Source organism: Xyrauchen texanus, chromosome 14 (assembly GCF_025860055.1).
Source record: "Xyrauchen texanus isolate HMW12.3.18 chromosome 14, RBS_HiC_50CHRs, whole genome shotgun sequence".
Taxonomy (NCBI): Eukaryota; Metazoa; Chordata; class Actinopteri; order Cypriniformes; family Catostomidae; genus Xyrauchen; species Xyrauchen texanus.
In genome coordinates, this window is record NC_068289.1 from 11,792,046 (window position 1) to 11,809,588 (window position 17,543).

At 45.0% G+C, this 17,543-nt stretch overlaps 1 pseudogene; it reads left to right on the plus strand.

Moving 5' to 3' along the window:
- Window positions 1-16,329: 16,329 nt before the first annotated feature.
- The window catches only part of LOC127654830 (parapinopsin-like), a 76,897-nt pseudogene continuing 75,683 nt past the window's right edge, over window positions 16,330-17,543 (plus strand).

A 17,543-nucleotide genomic window follows, 5' to 3' on the forward strand; every position in this document is an offset into this window, starting at 1 on the left:
TGCTAAGCGCTACGGGGAATGCAATACCCACGCCGCCGCACTTGGGGCTGTCCGTACCCCTACGGTTGTGCAGCGTACTCACAAAAACGCGAGAGGTCTCAGACATAAGCTTGAGATGTCGACTCAAGGGCATAAGAGCCCGGAGTAGCATAAACATCTAAACCATTAAATTTTGATGAATGTGTGCGGAGAGGACCAGCCTGTCACATCACAAACTTGTTTAGGCATGGGCTGAGATGTCGACTCAAGGACATAAGAGCCCGGAGTAGCAAAGCATCTAACCCATAAAGTTCGATGAATGTGTGCAAAGAGAACCCTATCGCAACACAAACTTGTCATAAAATCTGATGAATGTGAGCGGAGAGGACCAGCCTGCCGCATCACAAACTTGTTCAGGCATGAGCTGAGATGTCAACTCAAGGGCATAAGAGCCCGGAGTAGCAAAGCATCTAACCCATAAAGTTCGATGAATTTGTGCGAAGAGAACCCTATCGCAACACAAACTTGTCATAAAAACTGATGAACGTGAGCGGAGAGGACCAGCCTGCCGCATCACAAACTTGTTTAGGCATGGACTGAGATGTCCACTCAAGGACATAAGAGTCCGGAGTACCAAAGCATCTAACCCATAAAGTTCGATGAATTTGTGCGAAGAGAACCCTATCGCAACACAAACTTGTCATAAAAACTGATGAATGTGAGCGGAGAGGACCAGCCTGCCGCATCACAAACTTGTTCAGGCATGAGCTGAGATGTCGACTCAAGGGCATAAGAGCCCGGAGTGCAGAACATCCAAACTAAAAAATTCCAATGAATGTGTGCGGAGAGGACAACCTGCCACATCACAAACTTGCTGCAGAGGGAGACCTCTAGCCAAGGTTTTAGAGGAGGAGAGCCCTCTGGTAGAGTGCGCCCTAAAACCTACTGGCGAAGCTTGACCGCGTGCCTCGTAGGCCCGGGCAATAATGAGGATGCCTCTTTGAGGGCACCCCGCCCACCAAGCTGTGGCAAACCGCAGTGGCCACATAGAACCTGGCAGTGGTGAGGCAAGTGCCCGCTGACAGTTCTTTCTACAGAAAATCCAGAACTGAAGCAAACTGGCAGTTAGCTGGGTCTGTAATAAGAACTTTAGTAGAAGGAAACGCATGCAGGCACATTTGTGCCATGTATGTGTTACTACAATCAGCCCCTCCCGAGGGACTGGGCGACTCGCGGAGAAGTAAAGGAGACATTGTGCTATCAACAGAGGCGAAGAGGTCCTCTTCTGCCCTGTAAAATCTACCCAGATCAGTTCCAAGTGGAGGGAGCCCTAGCACTTTAAATGGTCTCGATAACCTCAAGAGAAAACCCTGTGAACCTCATTTGGTACCCTTAGGGGCCAGACATGAAAGGTTTCACAATTCGGGCCAAGGATAAGAAGGTCCTCCCTGTTCGGAATCGCCCAAGGCGAGCCGTCGAGGAGAGGAATTAACTCAGAGAAACATATCCTGTTCGCCAGCGCAGCACCATTAATAGGAGGCAAGACCCTTGCTGGTGAACATTGCCAAGACTCCCGGGAGCAGAGAAACCGGGGAAAGAAACACATACAGACGCATTCTGGGTCATGTATGTGTCTTATCGTCTAGACCCAAGGGGGCTGCGTGATTTCAGGGAGAAGTAGAGGAGACATTGCGCTATTCATAGAGGCGAAGAGGTCCTCTTCTGCCCTAAAATCTCATCCAAACTTGTTCCAAGTGGAAAACACCCGGTATTTAAAAAGGTCTCGATAACCTCAGGAGAAAGCCCTGGGCCCTAAGGAGAATCCAACGTGTCAGAAATACAGCTGACAAGAACGTGGGTCTCCTTGATGATTTATGTAAGAGGCTACCGCTGTATTGTCCACCCGCACCAAGGCATGGCAGCCTCAGGAGGAGGTATTTCAGGGCCAGAAATACAGCCATCAACCCGAGACAGTGACTGTGCTGGACGACCACTTAAGGTCGCTACCCCACCCGTCAAGGTAGCATCTGTCGTTAGCAGCCTGTGACAACAAGACGCACCTAGAGCGGGACCCAAGGCAGAAAACCGGGGTCTGAACTACATAGAAAGGGAACGAAACCTGAGGCGCGTAACCCTTTTTAGCCTAGGGGTTTTGGCCCTTGGAAGTAATCCCCTGGCTTTTGGCCACAACAAAAACGGTCTCATGAGCAGAAGGTCCAGAGGGATCACCGTGGACGCGGTCGCCCTGAGACCTGGAAATCGTTGATACTGATAACAGTGCAACCTTGACCTAGCCTGACTTTGCTCAGGGTGATCTGAATGGACTCAATCCTAGTGGGAGACAGTTGTGCCCGCATTGTGATTGAACTCCATACGATGCCCCGATAGACAGTGTTCTGAGTGGGAGAGAGGACGCTTTTCTTGGCGTTGAGCCTCAACCCCAGAGAAACAGATGAGCTAAGACGATGCCCCTGTGTTGAACTGCCAGTTCCTGGAACTGCGGTAGGATCAGCCAGTCGTCTACATAATTCAGAATGCAGATGCCCCGGAGTCACAAGGAGCCAGCGCTACATCATGCATTGTGAATGTGTGGGTAAAAAGGGCTAGGCCGAGTGAAAGAACCTGACCCTGGAAGACTTCGCCCCCAGAAGTGAACCTCAGGAACTTTCTAGGTTGTGGCAGAACTTCTAAATGAAGTATAGAAGTGCGTCATAAGATCGATGGTGACAAGCCAAACAAGTTGTAGGGCTTGAGACACGACCGTCTTGACAGGCATCATCTTGGACTTGAATACCCACGGGCAGTTCAAGCTTTAAGATCTAAGCCAGACGCCACCCCTCACCCTCCATGGGAAACGGGAAGTATTTAGTGTAATAACCTAACTCTCTCTCTGGAAGGGGAGCACATACCATGGCCCCTTTAACCAGGAGATTGAGTTTTTTTTTTTACATAAAAAAAGAAATCCGGTTTACGGTAGTGAGAACATGCCGTTGAAACGCGGAAAAGCGGCGAGTGAATTAAATCCTGACGCCCTTATAAGACCCACAGAAAAGAATATAACTGGCAGAAGCTTCCACGCTGCCAGGATCTCTGAGATGGGTATTATATTTGAACACTTCCTGTTGAGGGGTTGTCGAGTGTTTCGCATCCTGAATAAAATGCAGGAACAGCGAAAACACCCAATTTTGACAGAAGCCTCTGCAACCCGAAACACCAAGAGGTGGCAGAAATGGAGGGGCTTCGAGGGGGTACCGGGAGGGGTGAAGTGAAGCACGCGCCCCGTCCCGAGGGGAGCTACCCCCTAATCTAGGTGCAAGACCATCAGGGTTTTCTCTTACTAGAAATTATAGTCCTGAGTTCTTGCTTCGGGGGCTGGCGAGGGAGGTGATACTGTCCCCAATCCCTGGGAGGAGGAGCACGACTCGCCACGCTTTGCTTTTGAGCCTCCCTTCAGACAGGACCGAGGCGGGTCTGAGGCTTGCTCATCAAGCATCACTGAATACCCCTGTGCCTCAGCACCCACGATAGTCAAATATAATGACGTCGAGGGTATGTGAACACTGGAAGAAAATATACATATATTTTTTTTTTAGGGGTTCCTCCATGAGCGAAAAAGCTCTTCATGGAGGTTATCAAAGAAGGGAAGGGACTCATGAGGCGTTCCCTTTCTTAGACTGGAAGATAAAATCTATCCCCTAATTTGGAGGGTTTGGGGTCTCTTTTTCGCGTGGCCAGTCCAATCTGGCAACCGTTTGAGTAACTACGGAGCAATTCCTCCGTAGATTTTTTTAGCGCGGACGGAAAGCTTGGAGGCGGAAAGAGAATCACGATCCTCCTCATGATCCGAAGAAGCGTCGGAACGCGCTTCAAGATCATGCGAAGGACCAGCTGGGTTTGGGAAGAGAGCGAGAGAAAGGTTGTGGGGCTCTTGCAGCCAAATCCATGCAAGAGCCCCATGAACGATCTTAATTTTTTTCTTTTTTCGTGAGTGCCGAATCCCGGAAGCAAGCGAGGCGAGCACAAAGCACTCTGCCTGTTAAAGCAAATTGCAGTGCTCGCACCCGCCCTGCTGCAATGCGAGAGCAGCGTGCTCTTACCCCCAAACAAACAGAGCAAAAACTGATGTGTGTCCTCTTCAGCTATCGAGCGAGAAGAGGGGAACACGCACCTTTGCGGCTTTCAGTCATTCTCTCTTTTTTTGTCTTTTCTTTTTTTTGAAATATATATATGTAATACTATTCAATGGAAAGGAGGACAGGAAGCAGGTCTTCACCACAAGGTAAGCTTTTTAATGCCGACGTAATTTATACAATTTATCATAACACACAATATGACACAAGCGCACTGAGTTAGCTTGTCGTCTCCCTCCCCTGGAGGCCCTCTCGCTGCCTTTTTATGCCGCTCTCCCCGTGCTCACTGAAATTAGAGACAGGTGTTAGACATAATTTAGCTCAGGTGTAAGCGCCCTTACCGCGTTTCTCTCCCGGACGGGCGCTTGACCACGCCCCCGCTGCCACATACCCCCACCGCCCGACTCAGGCTGGGGCGTCATCCGGCCTGCCTACCACTCCCCCCCATTTCTGGAGAGGAAGTCGGCGACAGCCATCTGCACCCCCGGTCTGTGGACCACCTTGAATTTAAAGGGCTGGAGAGCTAGATACCAACGGGTGATCCAGGCATTAGTATCCTTCATGCGGTGAAGCCACTGCAGTGGGGCGTGATTCGAGCAGAGGGTGAAGGCCCGCCCCAGCAGGTAGTAACGGAGGGTGAGGACCGCCCACTTGATGGCCAAACACTCCTTCTCCACGGTGCTGTACTTAGTCTCCCTTAAGGAGAGCTTACGGCTAATGTACAGCACCGGGCGCTCCTCCCCCTCCACCACCTGCGAGAGTACGGCCCCCAGCCCTCTGTCTGAAGCGTCCGTCTGTAATACAAAAGGGAGAGAGAAGTCAGGTGCCCCCCACAAAGTGCGGCTTTAATCTTCATAAACGCCCGTTGACACTGCTCTGACCACTGGACCGGATCTGGAGCCCCCTTTTTAGTGAGGTCAGTCAGCGGGCTGGTGACGTCCGAATAATTAGGCACAAACCTTCTATAATAGCCAGCCAGCCCCAGGAACTGCCTCACCCCCTTTTTGGTCTTGGGTTTTGGCAAGTCGCAATCGCCGCGGTTTTGTAATTTGGGGACGCACCTGGCCATGACCCAAGTGGAACCCCAGATACCGTACCTCCACACGCCCAATCGCGCACTTCTTAGGATTTGCTGTGAGCCCCGCCCGCCGCAGCGATCTCAGGACGGCCCTCAGATGTTGCATGTGCCGCTGCCAGTCATTGCTATAAATGATGATATCATCTAAATAGGCAGCGGCGTACGCGGTGTGAGGTCTGAGGATCCGATCCATAAGACGCTGAAACGTGGCTGGTGCCCCAAACAAACCGAAAGGAAGCATCACGAATTGGTGTAATCCAAACGGCGTAGTGAAGGCGGTTTTCTCACGGGACATTGTGTCAAGGGGATCTGCCAATAACCCTTCGTTAAATCCAAGGTCAAATAAAAACGCGCAGTACCTAACCGATCGAGCAGTTCATCAACACGGGGCATTGGGTACGTGTCAAATTTAGACACCGCGTTAACTTTTCTGTAATCCACACAGAATCGAACAGACCCATCGCTCTTCGGAACAAGAACAACCGGGCTGGACCAATCGCTGTGGGATTCCTCTATTACGCCCATATCGAGCATCGCATCTAATTCCTCCCGAACTATTTTCTTTTTATGTTCGGGTAAGCGATAGGGGCGGCACCGTACCACCACGCCCGGTTCGGTCTCGATGTGGTGCTGTATGATGTTTGTACGGCCCGGTAGAGGGGAAAACACGTCTGCAAATTCCTTTTGTAAATCGGAAACCTCTATGAGTTGACGCGGTGAGAGGTGGTCTCCACAAGTAACCGGAGTGTTGTGATTGTGGGCTTTGTTTACCTCCGGTCCGAGCTCCGCCCTCTCCGAAACCACCGTGGCCAACCTCAGAGAGGCCGCCTCCTCCCTCCACAATTTCAGGAGGTTGAGGTGATATATTTGCCGCGCGCCCCCTCTATCGGTACGTTTAACCTCATAATCGAGATCCCCAACTCGTCGTGTGACCACAAACGGTCCTTGCCACTTGGCGAGTAATTTAGAGCTCGACGTTGGGAGCAATACAAGTACCTTATCTCCCGGTGCAAATTCCCGTAGCCGAGCACCCCTGTCATACAGCCGGCGTTGGCGTTCTTGAGCCTGGAGCAAATTCTCCTGTGTTAGTCGCCCCAGTGTGTGGAGTTTTGCTCTAAGATCAAGAACGTACTGAATTTCGTTTTTGCTATTAGAAGGTCCCTCCTCCCAAGCTTCGCAGATGACGTCGAGGACCCCGCGTGGGCGTAGCCCGTACACCAGCTCAAACGGGGAGAACCCTGTTGAGGCTTGCGGGACCTCTCGTACTGCAAACAACAGGGGGTCTAGCCACTTATCCCAATTTCTAGCGTCATCGTGTACGAATTTACGAATCATGTTCTTGAGGGTTTTATTAAATCGTTCCACTAGGCCATCAGTCTGCGGATGGTAAACGCTGGTGCGAATCGACTTAATGCCCAAGAGCTCGTAAAGTTCGCGGAGTGTTTTCCCGGCGGCTCCGTGGAATCAACAATTGGGTCGCTTCCTCTTTTGTTTGAGCATCCTGCGTCACTCTATATAGCCGATCTTTAATCATGGCAAAATACGGGTATGAAATGGCGATGCCCGGCCGAAGCTGTTGACCATCAATTACTCTCACTTGGTCAAGAGCCTGTTTAAGGGTTTCGTCTCGCGACTGTTCTAGAGGGAAGTCCCCCTCAGGGAATTCCCTGAGAGGAGGGGTGGCCACCTCGCCCCTTCCCTCATCATTCAGAGCAGCCGAGGACGGCCCCGGCTCCGCCTCCCCTGCCAGAGCATCGCACACCGCACATCTCTTTATGCAGGACCCATCCGCGCAAATCCCCTCTAAAATATCTTCAAAACCCGGCCAATCAGTACCCAAGATTAGCAGATGAGTGAGGCGGGAACTAACCGCTGCCTCCACACTATGGTTTCTTCCCCTGAATTTAATCGCCAAAGTCACCATGGGATACTTGTGAACATCCCCATGCACACACCTCACCCTCACCAGTTTAGCTAAACCCAAAGCCCCGGGTTGAACCAAGCGTTGATGGATGGTGGTCTGATTGCAGCCGGTATCCAGCAAAGCTTGGTAAATACCCCCCCTGATCCTTACCGGAATCCGGTATGCTCCAGCCCGATTGGGGGCAGCCTGCGGGACGTCGGAGACCCGCACCACCGTCCCCACCTCCATCAGCGGACACTGATCCCGGAAGTGGTCCGGGTCTCCGCACCTCCAACAGGCTGGCCCAGGCGTTGCGGCCGCACTTGTGCTGGTGGGCGCCCCCACCTGAGGAGGAGATCGGCTGAATGAGGAGAAATGGGAGGGTACATTCTCCCAAGGCTGGGGAGCTGGTCTCTGGAACCCTCCATGCCTGCGCGGGGCAGTAACGGGCCCTGGGGAGAGAACAGAAGGAGAGAACATAGGGGAGGGGGCGAGGGCAGGGGCAGACACAAGGGAAGGGGAAAGAGAGAGAGAAGAATAGGGCTCGTCCGCCCTCGGGATCGCTGCCAAGTGGTCCTCCGCCAGCCGAACAGCTACCTCCAGCGACGCCGGGCGATGGCACTGGACCCACCCCGCCGTCTTCCGAGGCAGCCGTTGAACGAACTGTTCCAGTATCACATGGTCGATTACTCCCTCGACGTTGCGGTCCCCCGCGAGCAGCCACCTCCAGGCGTCCCGGAGCCATTGAGCGAACGCGAACGGGCGATCGGACGTTCCTAGTTTCATGCCCCGGAAGAGCTGGCGATTCTCTTCCGGGCTCCGACCGACCTGCTGCAGAATAGACCTCTTCAGATCGGTGTAGGCCAGGAGGTTCGTCGCTGGCAACTGCTGTGCCGCAAGTTGAGCTTCCCCGGACAGGAGGGGAATCAGGCGGGCTGCCCACTGTTCGCGGGGCCAGCCCCAGATTTCTGCTGAACGCTCGAACAAATCGAGGAAGGCCTCAGGATCATCTGCTGCCCCCATCTTCTGTAGCATGGGGGGGGGCAGCGTAGCGCGGGTGTCCGGGGTCACGGTTGTGGCTGAAGCGCCCTCCTGGCTGAGGAGGCTCCGGATGGCGAGCCGGTCCTCTGCCTGAGCCTGCATGATTTCGAAAAACCGGCGATCTTGGTCCTGCCGGAGCTCAAGCAGGGATTGCTGGTGGCCTTGATGCAGCGTCACGAGGGACTGGAGGACTTCTGCCAGCTGGGAGGACTCTATGGGGCGACCACTTTCCATGCTTCCTTTAAAGTCCCGGGTTTCGGCACCAGTGTTATACTGTTCAGTGGAAAGGAGGACAGGAAGCAGGTCTTCACCACAAGGTAAGCTTTTTAATGCCGACGTAATTTATACAATTTATCATAACACACAATATGACACAAGCGCACTGGGTTAGCTTGTCGTCTCCCTCCCCTGGAGGCCCTCTCGCTGCCTTTTTATGCCGCTCTCCCCGTGCTCACTGAAATCAGAGACAGGTGTTAGACATAATTTAGCTCAGGTGTAAGCGCCCTTACTGATTTTCTCTCCCGGACGGGCGCTTGACCACGCCCCCGCTGCCACAAAAAATATATAATATTTTCTAAACAGAAGAGAAAAGAGAACAATGTTCATTGCTCACTGCCTAACTGATTCTAACTCCTAAAAGAGGAAAGAAAGTTTTGACAGGGTTTGTAAAACACACAGACACAGAATCGCTCTGAAAAAAGAGTTTCTGACGACACCTGGTGACGTATCCATTTATGTCCTGGCCGCAGGTGCATCTAATGATTACATCAGCCGAGGCTATAAATTCCGGTCAATGTTCATTGACGTGTTGCACACATTATTCAGCTCGGTCACAACTAGGGTTTTCCCCGTAGCGCTTATCAACGCAGCATTATAGTGAAGCTTTTTGTAAAGGGAACATATATTTCTTTGCAGAAGAAGATGACGTAACCGTACACCCATCGAGAGTCAAATAATATTTTAGTGGCTTATTTTTTTAGAGGTTTTTGGTCCAATAATTAGAAATAGTTTTGCTGGAATTGAGTTGAAGGAAATTTCTGGTCATCCAATCATTGATTTCATTGTTACACTCTGCTAATTTGGAGAATTGTGAATTTTGTTGGGTTTAGAAGAAATATAATGTTGGGTATCGTCGGCATAACAGTGGAAACTTATTCCATGATTCCTGATAATATTTCCCAGGGGAAGCATTATAAAGAGAAAAGCAGAGGTCCTAAAACTAATCCCTGTGGCACTCCATACTTTTATTTGATTTGACAATTCTTTGTTTACGCATACAAATTGTGTCTGATAAATATGACATAAACCATGCTAATACAAGGCCACTAATGCCAACATAATTCTCCAGCCTATTCAAGAGAATGTTGTGATCTATTGTGTCGAAGGCAGCACTAAGATCTAAATTTACTCGAAGAGTAAAGTAATTTGTAACTCTGATAAGTGCAGTCTCTGTACTGTGATGGGTCCTAAATCCTGACTGAAATTCTTCATATATTGCATTTCTCTGTAGAAATTAACATAGTTGGGAGGACACTACATTTTCTAGTATTTTCAACATAAATGGTAGATTTGAAATCGGTCTGTAATTAGCCAATTCTCTAGGATCAAGCTGTGGTTTCTTAATAAGTGGTTTGATAACTGCCATTTTAAAGTTTCTTGGGACATATCCTAAGGATAGTGAGGAGTTAATAATATTTAGAAGAGGCTCTGTGATTACTGGGAAATACCTCTTTTAAGAGCTTAGTTGGTACTGGATCTAACATTCTTTTTGTGCCTTTTTGAGTTTTGTTAGCTCTTCATGACCTATGACAGCGAAGGATGAATTTGCTCATGAGCAATATTATGAGACACTGTTTTCTGAGGTGCTGTGACAGTTGACAGCATAGTTTTATTTCTTATTATTTTAATTTTATCAATAAAGAAATGAATGTAGTCATTAGTATTGTACTGCAATGGAAAATCTGGTTCAGTAGATGCTTTATTATATAATGAATAAACACCTAGGATTTTTGTGGTTATTTTCTATGAGTTTGCTAAAATATGCTGACCTGGCAGCTTTTAGTACTTGTCTGTAGCTATAGACACTATCCTTCAACGCACTGCAAAATACCTGTAATTTGGTATTCTTCCACTTGCGCACCATTTTACAAGCTACTATCTTGAGAGCATGAGTATGATCATTGTACCATGGTGCAAGGCTTTTTTCTTTCATTTTCTTTAATGGAAAGGGGGCAACACTCTCAAGACTGCTAGAGAAGACTGTATTTATATTTTCTGTTATTTCATCAAGTTCTTCAGACTTTTTGGCTTACTGAGTATGTGAGACAATTCTGGAAGATTAGTAATGAAGCTATCTTTAGTGGTTGAATTAATAGTTCTACCTGAACGATAGTGTGTTGTAGATTAAGTGACATTAGCTTATTGCAACAAACAAGCGATGAAGTAATGATCTGAGATGCCATCACTCTGCGGTAGAATATTTAAAGTATCAACATCAACTCTATATGACAGAATAAAATCTAATGTATGATTATGGCGATGAGTTGGTCCTGTCACATTTTGTCTGACTCCAAGAGAGTTGAGAATATCAATAAATGCTAATCCCAATGTGTCATTTTTATTATCTTTGTGAATGTTGAAGTCACCAACAATTAAAGCTCTATCTACATTAACTACCACATCAGATAGAAAATTTGCAAATTTACCAAGGAAACCAGAGTAAAGCCTGGGTGATCTATATACTGTAGCAAGGGCAAAAGATGACAGAGATTTATTATTTATATCTGATAGTGCCATATTAAGCATTATTAGTTCAAAAGACTTAAACTTATATCATGTCCTCTGAATAACACCAAAAACTCCACTGTAAATTATAACATCACCTCCTCCTCGAACCTTCAGACGAGGCTCATGTTTATAACAATAACCTGAGGGAGTAGATTCATTTAAAAATATATTCATCCGTCTAAGCCAGGTTTCAGTCAAACAGAGTGCATCAAAACTATGATCTGTAATAATTTCATATACAACTAGTGCTTTGGTAGAAAGAGATCTAATCCTTAGTAGACTTACATTTATATGACGTTTAAAAAAAATAAAAAATTGTAAATGAGAGATGAAATTGTTTTTAGCGAGAGTTTTGTGTTTGGTAGTTCGGGGAACAGACACAGTCTCTATATGATATCTAGGAGATACAGTCTCTATGTGTTGTAGTTTATGTGACCTATGTGACATCTCAAGGCAGCTAACAGACGTTCGGATTAACCCATTTGTCTGCTTCCTGACCTGAGCCCCAGTTAGTCAAATACTATCATTATTAAGATTATGAGCCAAATTACTAGTGAGAAGAGTGGCACCTTCCCTGGAGTGATGGAGTCCATCTCTCTATAGCAGGTCAGGTCTACCCCAAAAACTCTTCCAATTGTCTATAAATCCTATGCTATTCTCCAGACACCACTCAGACATCCAGCTGTTCAGTGATACTAATCTACTATAAATCTCATTACCACGATGAGTAGCGAGGGGGCCTGAGCATAAAACAGTGTCTGACTTAGTTTTTGCAAGTTCACTCACCTCTTTAACATTATCTCCCATTAGTCATTAGTGCCGACATGAATAACAAATTTTAGAAAATCTAAATTTATCATTAGCCAGCACTTGTAAATTTGATCTGATGTCAGACGCCAAGCCCCCGAAATGCATTTAACAAAAAGCTGGAGTCTCTATTTCCACATACCTTACAATAGAATCACCAGTTACTAGTGCTCTTTTACCATGATTCTCAGTGGGAGCATTACTGAGTGGGGAGAATTTATTGGAAACCCTAACGGGAATGGGAGAGCGGTGTCGCTTTTCTGAGTGAGTATGCCACGGAGACGTCACCCAATCACCCTGCTGCAGGGGCTCTAGAGCCGGAACCAAAGTGTGTGTGTTGCTTTCTGTTCTACCCGCATCCAAAACAGTGTCTAACGGCTTCACTTTCTCACTGACCTCCACAAGTGTTTGGATGCATGCCTCTAGCTCATTAAACTTCTCTGTCAGCCTGACTAATTCCTTACATTTATCACATTTGTATCCCTCACTGCTGACAGAAGAAGGTATAGTAAACATTTGGCATGTAATGCAGGAAGCAATAACATGAGCAGATGCCATGAATTACCGCAATTGTTTGTTGTTGTTCTTGTTAGGGTTGTTCTTGAGCGGTGAGGGTTTGAGATCGATGTGGTTCCTAATCAGCAGATGTTTGAGATTGATGCAATAATCCGTGTAAAACACAGTGGAGAAAAGGAATGTACGCAGTCGAGATGCAAGCTGTAGTCAAGCGGAAAAAAGAAAAAGAAATAAAACGAAAGAAAGAAACGTGTGTGCACGGTATAATACACACAGATGAAACTGTAGAAAAGCGGAAAAACCCGAAGCATGCGGTAAAATTGCAAAGGATAAAATGATGAATGTATAAGAATAAGAATAAGCAATGTTAAGTAGACTAGCAAGCTACAAACACTCATGCAGCATGCCTTCAGCAACAGGAACAAGAAAGTGTTTGCGCTTTGGCCCTCGTGCTGCAGGATGGCTTCTGGGAAGAAGGACAGGATGAGGGGAAGGAGAGGCGGAGTGAGGAGAGGGAGAACGAGAGAGGAGAGAGGGGAGAGAGAGGAGAGAGAGACAGGCTCGCCAGCCGCCGAACACGTTGCCAAAATGTCCTCAGCCAGCTGCACTACCTCCCTCAGTGATGCCAAATGATGGCACTGTAATCTTCAGCCAGTGGTGAGGACTCCATGATGGCGCCTTCCTCCTCCAGTTCCCTGGTTTCGGCACCAATGTGGCAGACATCTGCTTCTCTACAGAAGGAGGAAGTGGGGAACGGGTGAACACTCCAACATAAAACTTTAATGATACCACTGTTCATTGTACATCAAACATAAACCTACATTTCAGAACATCAACTAAAAGCATTCAACACACAACAGCCTTGCTTTTCAGCAGACACATTAACACAAACACACACACACAGCTCTGTGCATCTCTCTCTCTCCCTGTCTGCCGCTGTCTCCTCTCCTTAAATACTCCTGCCGCTCCTCCCTGGAACGTGAGACCGGTGTGCACATAGGTGGAACTTGTTCACCAATCATCTCCCTGGTCTCACTCTACCCAGACGCCACTCGGCCACGCCCTGCTCACCACAATGCCATTCACATTTCAAAGAGTTGTAACATAATGTGCTTAATGATGCACAGCCACGTATTGTATAAAAACACATCGTTATTCAGGTACAATATCACACATGCACAACAAAAATAGTAGAATATAACAGTGCAGCTTTATTGAAATTAGGCTATACGCTAGATAAATAGATAGACTAGATATACATCAATCAATCAATCAATACACAGACAGACATATATAAAAGCTTTAGGCCAGGGGCCGGCATTTTTGTTCCATTTTTTATTTTCCTGGTCAATGGCTGTGCCGACATAGAAAGGATAAATTTTATCGTGTGTCGTTTGCCATCAGGTTAGGACACGGTGTTACTGTGGCTGTCTGTAGCCTCCTCTATTTTTCTGTTAGATTTTCGAGTACTTTGTTTAAAAAAAAAAAAATAAGGCTGGGCAAAGAAATGCATAAATTCTTTGAATACAAACTCTGCAGACATGTTCTGTAAGTTCTGTTCTCTGTTTTTTTGAGCAGCTTTGTTGGTTCTGTTGTCACTGCGGTGGTCCTGTTTTTATATAAACAAAACAAGTTTTCGCTTGAACACACCATGATGTGAGGGGGCCGCGTGAACTGTTGCTCTCGTGCCCTATCATGAACGCGCACAGAAGATCAACGGTAGGTCAACTGCCTCAAATGTTTTCACTAAATAATACATTAGATTGCTGTTTGTTTCTCACCAAACCTTATCGTATTCTTTCATAAAAATCATGAGTCTCATGGAATAAATTATTTGACTTCTGAATCTTTTTGCTTTTTTTTGAAGCTTGAAGAGAGCAGTCACTGTGTTGCTAGTTCAATTGAAGTTCAATTTTATGACATCACTGGGCACAATTTTTGCCTTTGTTTTAAGAAAATTAAATCATATAGGGCTATGGCAACACAGAGGTGAGTAAACAATGAGTGAATTTTTAATTTTGGGTGAACTTACCCTTTAACATTTTATTGTTTTATGTTTATCTGTGCTATAAGCACCATTCTAAGCAATCTGGTAAACTAATATGAAATTGACTTTCTTAATTTCGATTATTTTTTTCAGTCAATGGGAAAAGCATCTGTATCTGATATGTGAAATTGTGTCATAAAAGGAGTAAATTCTAATTCACTGAATACATGAATATATGTCGTCATCATTGGTAGGCAGTCTTTTTACATTTTTTTATTTTTTTATTGATGCTCAAAACTGTACAGTAAGAAGTAACAGTCAACAACAAAATACATAAAAAAAAAAGAAAAAGAAAACAAAAACTAAACTAAAAGCTGGGTTGCACATAATATAAATTGTACATATTGACAAATTATGCGAATTACATGACACTGAAAAAAGGAAAAGTATTGCATACAGATAATGTTTTGAAGGCTTTTCTGTTCTCAGACAATTTAATTGAAATTAGGTATTTTTCAAGTTCTTTCATAGAAACAAGAAAGAGAGGTTTAGCATTTAGATATTTCGATTTATGAATGTGGAACTTGGTGAGTAAAAAGATCAGATTAATTACATAAAATTGACTTTTTTTAGATTTATCATAATCAACAAAGTCCAGTACCACATCCTTCCAATACAACACACATTCATTAAAAATGTAATTCCTAATAAATCCTAAAACATCATACCAGAACATTTTAGCAAAGGGACAAAACCAAAAAAGATGCGCTGCAGTTTCGTCAGAGTTGACACAGAAAGAGCAACTGGAGGAAAGATTCTTTTTGAACTTTTTTAAGTAGTGGTTTGCAGGGTAGCACTTATGAATTATTTTAAAAGAAATCTATTTTACTTTATTGGTTAAAATGAAGAGATGTGGAAGCATCCACACTTTTTTCCAACAGATATTACCTTATTCCAGTAAGCAGTTACAGGTGGTAAAGTAACAATTTCCTGCTGGAATAATGAACGGGCTGATCAATTATTATTTTTGTAGGGTGAAACAAAACACAATTTACCAACAGGGTTATTAACCAATCTCAAAGAGACTGGAAGTAGAGATTTAGCATCTCTCAATAAAACAAGAACACCTGATGGGATTGAACACATCACTATTACAAATTCTTTGGGAGAAACAGGAAACTGAAAATGATCTAGAAATTCCTTATATGAAAACAACAACCCTTGAGAATAGATTAATTGACTGACTTACAAAATATTTTTATCAAACCAATTCTGAAAAAATATAGATTTATTCTTGTATAAAATATTAGTTATTCCAAATAAAATATTTATGGGGCAAAAAATTGTGCTTTAATATCAAAGACCAAGCCAAAAGTGCCTGTTTATGAAAAGCAGATAATGTTGCAGGTAATATTTCAATTTTGTAGTTACAAAAGGAAATCTAGGCCACCAAACTGTTAAAAAATATAATTGGGAACAAAGTTCCATAAAGACCCTGGGTTCTTTCTAAACTGATTCAACCAATTAATTTTAAAGGTATAATTTAATGTGCTAAAATCCAAAAAATTAAGACCACCCTTTTCATTAATGTTCATTATATCGGATTTTTTAATATAATGAATAGAAATTTTCCACAAAAAAATTAAAGAGTATCTGGTCAATAACTTTACCCAACTTTGGCTCCAAATGAACAGATTGAGCAGTATAAATAAGCCTTGAGAGGCCTTCAGCCATTATGAGAAGTACCCTACCTCTCAAAAAGTCTCTTTTAGCCACTGGTTAAATCTCTTCTGAATTTTATCCGAAAGGGGTTGACAATTAAAAATACATCTTTCTTTTTGGTCCTTCACTATGTGAACTTCTAAATAACAAACATTTTCTTTTCTTTCACAAGAATATTATGAATAAAGGGGTCATTGCAATTTTTTATGGCCAAAAGCTCACATTCATTGGCAGGCAGTCGTTGAGCTCCTATGCTCTTACGTGACGTCATATTTGCTTTAAATTACGCCTTGTTGCGCGTGACGCTTTCACCGAGCGTTGCAAAGCTCGCGCTCTCGGCGGGAATACTGGTCAATACTGAGGTAACGACGAGATGACAAGTTCGTAAAATGAAACAAACAAGTAGCTCATGAACGGACTTGATTCGGTTAACAATAATTCTGAAAATGTTTTGACATTTGGTCACTATGTTGTTGCGTCTCGCGCACTCGGACCTCTTTTACAGCTGATAGTAGTTTAATAAGTCCGATAAATGTGATGGATATCGCGAACCTTTAATCTTCTAATAAGAAAAACTCATAGCATATATAGCCAGGTCCAGTGGCTCTTTTGAACTTCATGCGAGGCGAAGTTCAGTACCAACCGCTTTATATTGCAGAAGTGCTCTCAAACTTTTTCCCCAGCTGTCAGTGATTATCAGTAATGGTGATACACATGGCTGCGCGGAGGTGTTCACTTACGCGCCCCAAGAATTCCAGCACTGACTGACAAGCTACTTTATAATTATCGTTAATGATGTTTTCCGAAAAGTCTGATTTCAACTGTAGCTTTAACATTAGCGAGGAAGACCAGTTAACTCTTCTGGACGAGGATTGGAGCGACCCGCCGGTGGAGACGCTCTCTCGGACGGGCTTCATCGCCCTGTCCGTGGTCCTGGGATTCATCATGACTTTCGGCTTTCTCAATAACTTTATCGTCTTAGTCCTCTTCTGTAGGTTTAAGATGCTTCGGACTCCGGTTAACTTGTTTCTTTTGAACATCAGCGTCAGTGACATGCTGGTGTGTATGTTCGGGACGACCTTGAGCTTCGCGTCCAGTGTACGGGGACGGTGGCTGCTCGGGCGGCACGGATGTATGTGGTACGGCTTCATCAATTCCTGCTTTGGTACGTGCTGTTTTGGTGTCGTGTGTTTCAGAAGCCAGACACCATTCTTTACAGTGTCTCTACAGTTTCTATTAAATATGTTTTTGAAATTCCATATACGACCCAATTCAGTTTAATGATAGACTTAAAAGTAGAAATATAAAATATAAGACGACCAACAAGTCTTTGTATTTAGAAGATATCCGATAAATTGTCACCATGAACATATACTCTGATTACGAGCATGGTACAGTATGATATATGTTTGATGCTTCTAAATGCAGATTACTTTTATAAATACAGTACGTTTAGTGTAGTAAAAATTATTTAACTGCTCAATAATTAACAAATAACTAAACAACTGGCAAAATATGCTATACTTCTACAATGGGGTTAAAATCAGTTGAAATGTATTTTATCCATGCACATGATTGGGAGTTAATTTCAAA